The sequence below is a fragment of the Triturus cristatus genome, chromosome 11 (assembly GCF_964204655.1).
Source record: "Triturus cristatus chromosome 11, aTriCri1.1, whole genome shotgun sequence".
Classification (NCBI taxonomy): domain Eukaryota; kingdom Metazoa; phylum Chordata; class Amphibia; order Caudata; family Salamandridae; genus Triturus; species Triturus cristatus.
Genome location: NC_140594.1, coordinates 850208335 through 850224359, shown reverse-complemented (window position 1 = coordinate 850224359; position 16025 = coordinate 850208335). Strand labels below are relative to the sequence as shown.

Genomic DNA, 16025 nt, shown 5'->3' with positions numbered 1-16025 from the left:
CCATTCGGATAAATAATTACACAATGACTTATGTATACATTTTGCAAGAATTGCGTACTAGTATTACAAAAAAAAAAATCTATAATTTCTCAATATTACTTACTGCACTCTGCTAAGAATACTTACTCCTCCATTTAGAATATAGAACTTCCTATTCAAACCTTTCTCTTTCTCTTCACAACTATTACTCATGTAATAGTATACTATCTAAACACTAGCTCACCCAACAATACTACTATTGTTAAAGTTACAGCTATTCGCATTGCTCATGACATTTTGGTTTGCTTTTCTTTATAAAACAGTAAAAAAAAAACATTAGTATTTACTGTATCAATAGCTTACTCAATATGTGTGTAGGTAACTCTGTCTGTAGGTACAAAGGCAATAGATGTTGCATTTAAGACTGATTAAGGTATTAACATTGGAAATAACAATACCTTTTGTTTAAATGTTTTAAAAACAAAAACTTAACCAAAAAAAATGTCATAAACAATGCCAATAGCTCTAACTTTACTAATGCCGAGACCATTGCATTGTAAATGCTTGTTTCTTTTTCCTGCTGTATCCTAATTTCTTCCCTTTAACTGCCCTCTGTCTCTGACACCTATTGTTTTACCTGCTTATATCATCTTAACCTCGCTTTTATCTTGATTTTTCCTTTTTGCTCCTTTAACCTTGTTTCTTCCCTCTAAAATGCACTTCCTCATTGAACCTTGTTTTTCCCCTTAAACCTTGCATTTTTTCTCCTTCAACCTCGTTTTTCCTCAGTTAATCCCTGCTTTTTCCTCCTTTTCCTCCTTAACCTCGTTCCTCCTCATTCAACCTTGTTTTACCCAATTTTCACCGTTTTTTTCTGCCTAAACCGCTTTTCGCCCTTGTTCATGGTTCCCACCTCTTGCGACGTTCTCCTCCCACTTCCCCCCTGCCGCTGACCCGCCCAGCGCCACATCCAGGAACCTACTCAGTAGAGGCTGCAGCCTGACCCCCATTGAATAGGTCCCTTAGTCAGCCCCCACTGCTGCTGCCAGCTCGAGCATTGGGCTTGGGCACCAGGTGACCGAACAGCCTGATCAGCTGATGCACAAAGTCGCAAGGTTATTCAAAACTGGTGAGCACCTAAGTTGGCCTGATGCCAGAATCCTCTGTCTGTGCGCATCTTATCAGATAGTCTGGATAGGCGATTATCTTATTGATGCCCGAAACCTAGACAGCCAGGCTGTTCAAAAAGGCGAATTTTTATGTCCATTTTGTTGACTTGATAGCTCATTGCTTCCACTTCACTTTTGTCCTCATTGAACCCCGTTTTTTAGGTCGAGCCTGGGCAGCGCATGCACTGCTGCGAGGCATGCAGTATTGGAGTATGGCTTACAAGCTCCGCCCACTCTCTGCCCATATTGTTAATAGGCTTGTGTCATTGTCCTTTGTAAACACTGGCTTCCGAGTCGTTATTAGGCTTGTTAGTCCCTCCTTGGTATGGGCTTGTCTGCAATTGTAACCTCCCATGGCAACAGGCCCGTTTACTTCTGATGCGACGCGGCATATCTTATTTAGTCTGTAAGCACTATTTTATTTAATGAGTTTCACCTACTGCAGGCACAACGTGCTTTCCTCTCCATGCCATCTTTCACTTTCAAGCAGCCCCGGGCAATGGCGGCCGCTTCTTCGAAGTGAAATAGGTCTCGCATTTACAAGAGTTTGAGCTATTGCCATTGTAAATGACAATAGCTTAAACGCTTGTAAATGCAAGACCTATAGCATTGCAAATGCTTGTTCTTTTTCCTGCTGTAACCTCGTTTCTTTGCCTTATCTGCACACTGTCTGTGACACCACTGTCTTGCCTCCTCATCTTGCTTAAGCTCGCTTTAATTTTAATTTAACCCTGTTTTTCCTTTTTCCTCCTCTTACCTCGTTGCTTCACTGTAACTGCGCTTCCTCCTTTAACCTAATTTTTCCCCCTTTAACCTTGCTTTTTAGGTCTGGCCTGACCCAGCGCATGCGCTGGTCTGACGAGACTTTATGTGAGGGCTCAAAAAAATGCTACCATGGCCAGCCTAGAGCTACTGTGCATGTGTGCGGGTGCGCGCTTAGGAGCAGAGGCTGGCAAACCTCATCATGCTCATTAAGCGTCCGCGATCACTTTCACTTTCGCCCGCAATCACTTTCACGGCGCCCCTTTGATGTTCTCGTTCAAAGAACATCAAACATCAAAGAACATGTTGTGTTAATGCTTTGCTGCACTCGTTTGACTTACAACGTGCTTTCTCTTTCCACAAACTTGATGTTTGTGTTTTTTTATTTTGAGATGCTTTTAGTATTACTGTTTTGTGACTTTAAGAACATTAAGGAAATGTTACTGTGAAACTGGACAACGTTCACAGTGTTTATTTCTGATCGCAGCGGCTGCTTCATGTCCGTTGCACCATTCAGGGAGACCTTTCGTTAGCGCTTTCATGAGGACATGATGAGAAGGCTGGAAACTTTTGGCACATTCTCTTTAAAAGCACAGCATGTTGGTGACTGGTTAATCGATTAGACCTATGTAGCGCTTTAGATCTCAAAGCGCTATGGTGGGTGCCGCAGTTACAACTCATGAAATATGGGGTACAACTCACAAGGAGGGGGCAGGTTTGAGTGCAATTTGGCTGCAATCGAACTCTTAAGATGATGGGCTGTGTGTATCCATTATCAGCACTCAGTCTTCGCTAAGTGATCTTGTTTGTTTTTTTGTTGTGTTAATGCTTTGCTGCGCCTGTTTGACTTACACCGTGCTTTCTCTTTCCACAAACTCGATGTTTGTGCTCCTTTATTTTGAGATGCTTTTAGTATTACCATCACACACAACCACACACACAACCACAATCACACACACAACCACAACCACACACACAACCACACACACACACACACACACACAACCACACACACACTGCCACAACCACACACACAACCACACATACAACCACACACATACACACACAACCACACACACAACCACATACATACACACAACCACAGACACAACCACACACAACCACACACACATACAACCACACAACCATACCCACAACCACACACACACACAACCACACACACACAACCCCAACCACACACACAACCACACACACAACCACAACCACAACCACACACACAACCACACACACACAACCACACACACAAACACACACAACCACACACACACAACCACACACACACAAACAACCACACACACACTACAACCACACCCATAACCACACACACAACCACACACAACCACACCCACAACCACACACAAACACACACCCACAACCACACACACATCCATAACCACACACACACAACCACACACACACAAACAACCACACACACACAACCACAATCACACCCATAACCACACACACAACCACACACAACCACACCCACAACCACACACAAACACACACCCACAACCACACACACACCCATAACCACACACACACAACCACACACACAACCACACACACAACCACACACACACACAACCACAACCTCACACACACCCACAACCACACACACACAACAACCACACACACGCAACCACACATACAACCACAACCACACACAACCACACACACAACCACACACACAACCACACACACACACAACCACAACCACAACCACACACAACCACACACACACACAACCACACACACACAACCACACACACAACCACACACACACAACCACAACCACACACACACTGCCACAACCACACACACAACCACACATACAACCACACACATACACACACAACCACACACACACAACCGCATACATACACACAACCACAGACACAACCACACACAACCACACACACATACAACCACACAACCATACCACACACACACACAACCACACACACACACAACCCCAACCACACACACAACCACACACACAACCACAACCACACACACAACCACACACACACAACCACACACAACCACACACACATACACAACCACACACACAAACAACCACACACACACAACCACAACCACACCCATAACCACACACACAACCACACACAACCACACCCACAACCACACACAAACACACACTCACAACCACACACACACCCATAACCACACACACACAACCACACACACAACCACACACACAACCACAACCACACACACAGCACACACAACCACACACACAACCACACACACACACAACCACAACCACACACACACACACATAACCACACACACACAACCACAACCACACAACCACACACACAACCACAACCACACACAACCACACACACAACCACACACACACAACCACACACATACACAAACACAACCACACACAAACACACACCCACAACCACAACCACACACACACTCACAACCACACACACACAACAACAACCACACACATGCAACCACACATACAACCACAACCACACACAACCACACACACAACCACACACACACACAACCACACACACACACACAACCACAACCACACACAACCACACACACACACAACCACACACACACAAACACACACACAAACACACACACAACCACACACACACAACCACATACACAACCACACATACAACCACCCACCCACAACCGCACCCACAACCACACCCATAACCACACCCACACACACACAACCACATGCACACAACCACACACACAACCACCCACACACAACCATACACACAACCACACACAACCACACACACAACCACTCACACACAACCACACAACCACATACACACAACCACATACACACACACAACCACACACACACAACTACACACACACAACCACACACACACACACAACCACACACACAACCACAACCACACACACAACCACACCAAGCATTGGCATAGCCAATAGGTCTCGCCTCAACTCATGAAATATGGGGTACAACTCACAAGGAGGGGGCAGGTTTGAGTGCAATTTGGCTGCAATCGAACTCTGAAGATGATGGGCTGTGTGCATCCATTATCAGATCTTGTTTGTTTTGTTGTTGTGTTAATGCTTTGCTGCACCCGTTTGACTTACAACGTGCTTTCTCTTTCCACAAACTCGATGTTTGTGCTCCTTTATTTTGAGATGCTTTTAGTATTACCATCACACACAACCACACACACAACCACAACCACACACACAACCACAACCACACGCACAACCACACACACAACCACACACACACACACAACCACAACCACACACACAGCCACAACCACACACACAACCACACATACAACCACACACATACACACACAACCACACACACAACCACATACATACACACAACCATACACACACAACCACACACAACCACACACACGTACAACCACACACGCACAACCACACCCACAACCACACACACACAACCACACACACACACAACCCCAACCGCACACACAACCACACACAGCCACACACACAACCATAACCACACACACAACCACACACACACAACCACACACACAACCACACACAACCACACACACAAACACACACAAACACACACAAACACACACAACCACACACACACACACAACCACACACATACAACCACACAAACAACCACACACACACAACCACAACCATAACCACACACACACACAACCACACACAACCACACCCACAATCACACACAAACACACACCCACAACCAAACATACACCCACAACCACACACACACAACCACACACACACAACCACACACACAACCACAACCACACACACACAACCACACACACACAAAACCACACACAACCACACACACACCCACAACCACACAACCACAACCACACACACACAACCACACACACAACCACAACCACACACAACTACACACACAACCACACACACAACAACCACACACACACACACAACTACAACCACACACAACCACACACAAACACACACCCACAACCACACACACAACCACACACACACAACCACAACCACACACACACAACCACACATACAACCACAACCACACACAACCACACACAACACACACAACACACAGAACCACACACACACAACCACACACACACACAACCACAACCACACACAACCACACACACACACAACCACACACACACAACCACACACACAACCACACACCCAAACCACACACAACCACACACACACAACCACACACACAACCACACACACAACCACCCACCCACAACCACACCCACAACCACACCCACAACCACAACCACACACACACAACCACACACACACAACCACACACAACCACCCACACACAACCATACACACAACCACACACACAACCACACAACCACACAACCACACAAACACTCACACACCTCCACACACACACAACCACATACACACAACCACACACACACACACAACCACACACACACAACTACACACACACAACCACACACAACCACACACACACAACCACACACACAACCACACCAAGCATTGGCATAGCCAATAGGTCTCGCCTTTGGGGCCTTATAAGTGTTTAGCCATGCAACATTGTGGCTGAATTGGCTACCTAAGCAACCAAGAGGTTTTTATGTGTGTGGAACCTGTAATATTTGTGAATTAGGGATAAACAAAATCAAAGAATTCATGTATAACATGAAAAAACGATATGTTATAAGAGAATTCATCAATTGTAACAGTACAAGAGTAGTATATGTAATTATATGTTCTTGTAAAAAGATTTATATTGGCAGTACGAAAAGAACTTTGAAACTTAGACTGCAGGAACATAGGCGTGCAATCCTTGATCGTGATACCAGATCACCTCTGTACGTACACATCAAAGAATGCCACAATTCCCAACAGGGTTTTAGATTTCATGGTATACAGAAGATCTTGCCCAGCAATAGAGGTGGGGACTGGGAATTGCGAATTAGGCAGGAAGAGGACAGATGGATCAGTAAATGTAGAGCAGTGGCAATGGGTTTAAATAGTGATTCTGAACTTCATTATTTCTTGCTTTGAGAAGTTGAATTGTACGACGCTTTTTCCTGGGCTTAGGGCAAAGGGTTCAGACACTTCAGTGGTTAATGATGATTGGGAAGTAAGGATTGAGGTCAAATTTAGATCATCTGACCAGTACTCTGTGTATTGATTTGGGCGTTGACACTTAAAATGAAGCAGTGGTTGGCAATATAGGACGGAGCATTATGGATATGTGATAGGAATTCTATGAATTACTAATCAGGGTAAATCACTCTTTGAATAATTTGATTGGTTGACTGCATGGAATACATTGGATACGGCGTTTTTAAGATGAAGCTGAGCAGTAATGAAACATCAGGAGCAGGATATAATATGGGGTCCTTTTTAAATTTGCGAATGACTTGAATTTATTCTTCTATATGGCCACCGATGCGTAGGACGAAAAATTTAGATGAGAAGGAATGGGGGGTGAGACAGCAGACGGGTTAGAAGCTGAGGGTAAATAGAATTGATGGACTGATGGAAATATTTTGAGAGAGGATGATGAGCCAATGTGGAAGATAGGGATACTTGTTGATGTGTATATGCAGGATCGCTGTGAATTGGTAATGAAGCCTATATAAACAAGTGCAATAGCGAACCGGAGAGGATAGGAACGGATGAATAAGGTGAGATAATGGTCTCTATAGGAATTTTGTAGCAAAATTGGTGGGTTTGAATTGGCGCGCTGTGATTGGCAACAGTGAAGATAAAGGAACAAAGCGGATTGGAGGACAGTACTGATGCGAAGAGCAGGTCTGCTGCTCATCGGCAATGAAGCCTATGTATTAGGTGGAATAGCGGACCCGAGAGGAAAGGAACTGATGCAATAGGTGACATCACGGACTGAACAGGAATTTAGACTGGCAGGAAATGGTCAATAATGATATGAGGGTGCGAGCATGTATATATGAGGGATCAGATTATGATTTAATGTTCTTGTTTATTTCACAGCCCTGATGATGTCCCAGGAGGGGACGAAACGCGTCGGCTGTTGAGAGTATTTGAAATAAGGAATGGAATTATCATCCTTGATAAGATTATTGGATCATAAATGGATGGAATGAACGATTGATGGATCAAAAGGAAATATTTGTGGAATGAAAAATAGACATTGATATGGAACAAGGATAAAAGAGAAATACATATGGGACTAATTGAGGCATACAATCAAGAGGACATTGGCATGGAATCAACTTGATATTCTTCATGTTGGAAAGAATATGAGAACTGAGAATAAAATATGCTTATTGGTTAAATCAAAAACATTTGTTTGGAGATATTGTGTTTAATATGAGTGCTCCTTGCAAGTGTGAATATATTTAGCCATGCAACAGTTGATGTGGTTGCACCAAGGATATTGTGCTGCATAACTAAATACTTAGAATGTCCCAAAAGCGAGACCTATTGGCTATGCCAATGCTTGTTTTTTCCTTTAACCTCGTTTTTCCTCAGTTAAACCCTTGATTTTTCCTCATTTTCCTCCTTAACATCGTTTCTCCACATTCAACCTTGTTTTTCCTAACTTTTTCTATTAACGCCATTTTTTCTGCCTAAAACCACTATTTCCTCTTATTCGCATTTCCCACTTTCTGCGCTGTTTTCCACATACTTCCTGCCTCCCACTGACCCTGCCAGCGCCCCCTCCCAGGACTTACTTAATGGAGGCTGCAGCATGATCCCATTGAGTAGGTCCCGGGGTCCGGCCCCACTGCTGCTGCCAGCTCGAGCACTGAGTTCGGGCAGCAGTTGATCGAACAACTTGATCAGCTGATCCACCGTATTACACTGTCTGTGACACCATTGTTTTGCCTCCTCATCTTGCCTTAACTTTGCTTTTGTCCTCATTTAACCCTTTTTTCCTTATTCCTCAATGATCCACAGCAGGAACCTTCTTCTGCCGGCACTATCCCTTCTTTTGTGACATCAGAACCCCTGCTCACTGCCCCCCACCCTCTTCCACCGAGACGGAAAAACTCGACTGCCTGCTGATCAACACCCGATCCCTCTACAAAACCTCCATCGAGATCTGTGACACCATCACCGCCCTCACCCCTGACGTCGTCTTCCTTACTAAAACTTGGCTCAAACCGACATCTGCACCCGACATTGCCACCGCTACACTAAACGGACACAAGATAATTCACCGGGTATCAACAAACACAGAGGAGGAATAGCCAGCATACACAAAGAATCCCTCCACTGCAGAGTCACCACCAACAGCAGCTCCCTATCATGGAGCACTCTACTTCCAACTCAACACAGACGGCAAGTCAACAATAAGAGGCACCCTCGCCTACAGGCCCCCAGGACCACACCCCACCTTCTGCGAGGACATATTGACTTCATCGCCCTACTGGCCATCAACTCAAAGAACTTCGTCTTTCTCAGAAACCTCAACTTTCACTTCAACAACCCCAACCCAGCCAACCTCCTCAAGAGCATGAGCAATCTCAGCCTCTCCCAACTAGTCTCCGAACCCACCCATATCAATGGACACACACTCAACCCATCTTCACAGCTAGAAACAGAATCAGGTACAGCCATGTCACCGAGCTCACCTGGTCGAACCACTTAATGGCCCATTTTGCCATTACAGCACCCCCCTACCTCCACAAACCTGACCAGCACCACCCGCTGGAGCAAAATACCAAAATACCAATGGACCAACACCCTCAGATCCTCCCTACCAGACAGCCCCTCCAACCTCGAGTAGGCTGTCAAAAGTTTCAATGCCTGGATCACCAACTGTGCCAACAAAATTGCCCCAATTAAACCTGCCAAGCACACCAGCTGGTACACCCCAGAAATAAAACCCTCCAAACGCAACTGCAAACACCTAGAAAGAATCTGGCGCTCCAGCAAATAGCTTAGCGATCGCACCTCCTTCAAGCTGGCACTCAACTACTTCCACCAGCGCCTGAGAGGTGTGAAAAGGGACACTCTGGCCGCCTGCCTCAAAGCCAACTCCAACCACAGCAGAGAACTCTTCAACAGGGAACAAGTGTGGTGCCGCGGCCAGGGTGACTGACTCCGGAATCTGGGGATCACGGTTCGATCCCTGGCGGCAGATTAGCCCAGCACCATGTGACTCTGGGCAATAGCTTGCTTAATCTTCTCAACGCCCCCCAGCGCCTAGAGACCCTTACGGGTAATTGTTCGCGCTTTACAAATGTGGATATTATTATTGTCAAAGAAAACATTGACACACCTTCCTAAGATCTCTGCGACACCCTAGCAAACTTCTTTCACAAAATCGCCACCATCTACGAACTCTTTGACCCCCAACCCCTCAGCCTCTTTAACCTCACCGACCCCAGGATCACAACATGAGACCATCTCACCACACAGACCGTGTCGACCATCATGAGCTCCATCCACCAGGGAGCACCCATGGACCCCTGTCCCAACCACATGTTCAACCTGGGTAACACCTCCATCAGCAAAGAACTCACCACCATCCTCAAGGCCTCCATCACCATTGCCACCTTCCCAGAGGAATGAAAACACACCAAAATTAAACCATTCCTCAAAAAAACCTCTGCAGGCCTCAGAGATCTCAGGAACTACAGACCCATCTCTCTGCTCCCTTTCCCTGCCAAAAACATGGAAAAGGTGATTAATCACCAATTCACTAACTACTTAGAGAGCAACAAACTCCTAGACTCCTCCAATCAGGGTTCTGGTCAAACCACAGCAAAGAAACTGCCCTAATTGCAGTCACCAATGACATCAGGTCTCTCCTAGATCTGGGAGAAACTACTGTGCTAATCCTTCTTGACCTCTCGGCAGCTTTCGTCACCATGTCACACCACACCATCTTAAAAGGGCTCCACCAGATAGGGATTCAAAGGGATGTCTAAACAAAGAAAGCGTATCCTGAAAGTAGGAGACGTCCCCCTGCGCACAGCGCAAGCCCCAGGGAAGGGGTTGATGAGAATTCAATACTCAGTACTCATAAGTTTGAAAAAATGAAAAACAAGAACTAGGATTGGATGTCGAAGGTTGATATTTAGTTAATCATATCAATGAAGGTTCATCCATACATATTCAAATGTTAGCCCAATGCATTTCGGTCCTGAGAGGACCTTCATCAGGGGACATATCTGGAAGGAAGTGTAAAGCAAAAGAGTCAGGAAGTAAACTGGAGACATGTCAATGTCATAATTTCAATGTGTTGAGAATGATAAACAGTATCAGAAGTATGAAACCAGTGTGCTCAAAGAAAAAACAATGCTGAACCTCGCGGAGAAAGCCCAGTGTGTAAAAGAAACATGGTAAAACGTATAGTTGACGAATCAAGCTAAGATGTCCGGTAGGTCGGTGACTGCTGGTGTGTGAAAATTAAGCAGAGAAAAGTGACCTTGTAAAGGGAACTGTGATAAAAATAATAAGTAGTGACGAGAAATAGTAAAAATGAACTTAGGTGGGTAAAGACGATAATCATTACTGAATCGTAGACAAAATCGTGGCCAATCAAACATGATAATGTTAGTAATACAGTGCTCATAAAAAACGTGGTGATGTACTAAAAATGAAACAATACGAAATAACATAGAAAAACGTGCAGCCGATGTGATTTGGAAAGGCGAATGTGCGACCACCAGGTGAGGGAAATATAAAGAAAATCGACAAAAACTTACGAAAAACGGCGTGTTTCCACAATGATCCGAATCTCGTGGTGAACGTTAGAACAGTGCGGAACGCGCTACAGATTTGTACTTAGGTAACGTGACAAATAAACATAAAGAAAGGACTCGTGTCAAAAAGGTAATAATGACGGGCGCCATGTTGTGATGTATAACAGTGTAAAGGATCAAAACAGAGTTATCGAGGAATGTGGAAAAGAGTGCTACTGGTAGGTGTAAAGAATATGAGAAAGTTTAAAGCATGTAAAATAGAAGAAACGTGGTAAATCATGTGAGAATAAACAGAAGTTGTGGAAAGCGGAGTAAAAAGAACAAAGAACATGAATCGGCAATGCATAGCAAAGACTGTCAGTACAAAGGCATCAGATAGTACAAAGGTGATGAATGACAAGAAATCACAGATAACACAAGAATTCCATGCGATCATTAAGTCCGTTCGGCTTCATGGAATTTAGCAGTTTAATCCAATGATTCTCCCTTTGGAGAAGCAGATTGTGAACGTCTCTTCCTTCTTTGGGTTCTACAGTCTCAAGGACAGTAAATTTTAGTTGACTGATGTTGTGATGAAATTCAGTAAAGTGTGTGGCTATTGCAGATTTTACATTGTTGGTACGAATGTTGCTCTTGTGTTCTAAAATTCTGGTCTTTACTTTTCATATCGTTTTACCAACATAGACAAACCCGCAAGGGCATTTTAGAAGATAAATGACATTGGTGGTGTTACATGTGGCATTGACTCTGAGGTGGATTTTATGGCCTTTCATAGGGTGATTAATAGAAGAACCAGTGATCACATTGTTACAGTTGCTACAGTTATAACAAGGTCTAATTCCTTTATATGTCGTGAGCAAAGATGTGTTGATGGGTTGAGTGAGAATTTCCTTGAGATTTTTCCCTCTTCTGAAAGCAAAAATAGGTTTATCATCAAATAAACCTCTGAAGTCAGGTTCTATGGGCAAGATTGGCCAATGTCGTAGGATGATTCTTTTGTAGTGATTACTCATGGTTGAGAATTTAGATACTACAACTGCTCGTTGGCTGGTAGATTTGGCCGATTTGGTCAAAAGTTGAGTGCGGGTGATTGTTGAACAACGTTGTTTGGCTTGTGTAAGAATCTGTTGATGGTAACCTCTTTCAGAAAATTTCTTGAGCATGTTTTCAATTTGTTGAGAACAAATGTCTGGCTGTGATACGATCCGTTTCACGCGGAGTAATTGTGAGTAGGGTAGATGATTTTTAAGTGCGGGTTGATGAAAGCTGTTGAAATGTAACAAGTTGTTACGGTCGTTTTTTTTCCGGTGTATGGTGGTTTCTAGTCTGTTGTTAGTACGACTGATCTTAACATCAAGAAATGTTGCTGTGTGTTCTTGCACATCAAAGGCTAATTGTATCCTTTCATTGATGGTATTTAAGGTGTTAAGTGCTAGCATGAGTTCAAAATGTGAACCTTTCCAAATGAATAAAATGTCATTGATGTATCTGAGAAAAATGATAGTATGTTCTTTCCATGTATTGTTGCTCAATATGTTCTCGGTTTCAAATTTTTCCATAAAAATATTGGCATATGCCGGTGCGGAACAATTGCCCATTGATGTACCGGTCAGTTGGAGGTACCATTGGTCTTGCCATTTGAAGTAGCTGTGATAGAGGGTATAGCATAGTAGTTCAAAGAGAAACGATTGAAGTTGAGGGTCCAAATCTGAGTGTAAGAGCGTGTGTTCGATGGCAGAGATGCCCAAATCATGTGGAATGGATGTATACAGAGATGTCACATCAACAGTACATAACCAATATTCGTTGTTGTCATCAAAAGTGATGGTGTTGATTTTATTGATGAAATCAGTAGTGTCTCTTACGTAAGTACTCATGTTCAAAACGAAAGGTTGTAGGTATCTCTCTAACAGTTTGCCGATGGGTTCATGGAGACTGCCTCTGGTTGAAACGATAGGTCGGAATGGTGGTTTATCAATATTTTTATGAACCTTAGGCAACATGTATAAAGAAGGTGACCGAGGGTGGCTTTTCAACAAAAATTTGTAGGCTTTCTCAGGGATCACGCCATCATCCAAAGTTTTTGATAGAATTTCTTGAAGAGTCAATGAGAATTGTTCAGTTGGATTGTGAGACAACTTCATGTATGTATCAATGTCAGATATGTGATTTTGTACTTGTTGTGTGTAGAACTCCGTGTCCATGATGACTAGTGCTCCTCCCTTATCAGCATTCTGACACGTTATAGTGGGGTTGTTAGCTATTTTGTGGAGAATGTTGTACTCTTTGACAGAAAGGTTTCGGTGTTTTGATTTCTTGGTAAAGGGTAGCGACTGCAAATCCTTTTTCACCAATGTCTCGAAAGTATCCAAGCTTTTGTGGCTTACTGGGGCCAAATAAGTGCCGGATGATTTAAGTCCAACCTTGGGTTGTGCGCTTATCCATATCCTGTCATTCAAAGGGATGTCCTCAAATGGGTCCTATCCTTCCTCACCGGAAGAACCCAGGGTGTCCACCATACACCTCGAACCCCAAGAACATCATCTGCAGCATCCCCGTGGGTCCTCTCTCAGCCCTACCCTATTTCATACCCACATGAACACTCTGGCAAACATTGTTAGGAGCCATGGACTGAATATCTTATCATATGCTGACGACACTCAACTCATCCTCTTTCTATCCGCAGACCCCTCCACCACGAAGGCCAACTTCCACCTATGCATGACCAGCATGACCAGCATCACCCACTTGATGCAAACTAACTGCCTCAAATTCAACATTGACAAAAAGGAGGTTCTCATCGTTGGAAATAATGCAACCCTGTAGAATGACTTCTGGTGGCCGGTAGAACTGGGACCCTATCCGACTCCCAGAGGAGCACGCAAGGAACCTCGACATCATACTAGACAGCAAGCTCACCATGAGAAACCAGATCAACGCAGTATCCACAGTTTGCTTCCTCACCTTCTGAATGCTCTGGAAAGTCTTCAAATGACTTCAGGACAACACCAGATGTGCCATCACCCAGGACCTTGTCACCAGCTGCCTCGACCATGGCAACATATGTGGGAATCACCTCACACCTACTAAAGAGCTACAGACCATAAAAAACCCAGCCGCCAGACTCGTCCTCCCGAGAGGGGCCCACATTACCCCACACTTCAGGAAACTCAACTGGCTCCCCGTCCCCAAGAGGGGCCAATTCAAGATGCTCATGCATGCCTACCAGGCCCTGCATAATCAGGGAATGGCCTACATCAATCACCAACTAAATTACCACCAGGCCTCCATACGCCTGCGCTCCACCTCCCTCTCCCTCGCCCACTCCCCACGCATCCACCGAAGCAACAGTGGCAGATGCTCTTTTTCCTACCTTGCTGCCAAACACTAGAATAGCCTCCCCCCCACCTCAACACCTCCACCTCCTTATTGGACTTCTGGAACGATCTGAAGACCTGGCTGATACCACCCAACAGTGTAAACCTTCAGCGCCTGGATACCTTCATGGGTGAAAAGCAGTGCTTTAGAAAACCATCTTGATTGATTGAAGTCTCTTCATGTACAACTTGCATGGCTAGGCACCCTCTTACACCACTAGTGATATTTTTTTCCCCCGCCAGACTATCGGTTCGAGGTGTATGTTGGGATTCCGCAAGACCTCCCAGCTTCCATGTTGGATATCCCAGTTTCACCTAATGCTTGCTGGGAGGTCTCCTCTTCATCCAGTTGGCATATCAAGTAGGACAGGTCACCGATTCCCAGGGAGGAATCAAGAGACTCTGCTTTACTAGCTTCATTCAGTCCCTTCTGTGCAGGGTCAGCTCTTATTTGGGACTCCATGCTTAGTGATTTCTCGTAGGGTGTCATGCTTGAATTTGAAATGCTTACTGGAGAAAGCAAACTTCTGCCCACCTCTCTAGCCTCTTTCAGGCCACACAGCCCCCATGCCCAAGCCTTAATAGGGACCCTATCCCCTGCATCTGGCTTACTTACTGTTTCCCTGGGAGCCATCCCTCCGGACTAAGTAGTTTCCCTTCCTGTGGGCAGGGAAACATGCGTTTGCTCCTGCTGGCAGGAGCATTTTTAAATCTCCAGCCAAACTGGAGCAAACACTAAGTCTACTCACAGCCAGCGGGAAATTTAAAAATGCTCTTGCCAGCTGGGAGCAGACTTGTGTTCTGTTTCCCTGCCTGCATTGATGCAGACAGCAGGTTAGCAGCGTATCTTGGTTGTACATGGCTCTCCAAAGTACTGCGGAGCATCGTTGGAGGCAGCGAGCGTTCACATTGCGAGATCCAGCACTACATTGTCTCCCGCTCACAGATCAGCTTTGGGATTTGCCCTGAAGAGAGCCGGGTCGACTCCTTGCATGCCTAGG

At 44.8% G+C, this 16025-nt stretch overlaps 1 protein-coding gene across 1 annotated transcript in view; it reads right to left on the bottom strand.

The window, feature by feature from the left end:
* The window catches only part of APOBEC4 (apolipoprotein B mRNA editing enzyme catalytic polypeptide like 4), a 128896-nt gene that overhangs the window by 58501 nt on the left and 54370 nt on the right, over positions 1 to 16025 (bottom strand). The gene's annotated exons all lie outside the window — the stretch shown is intronic.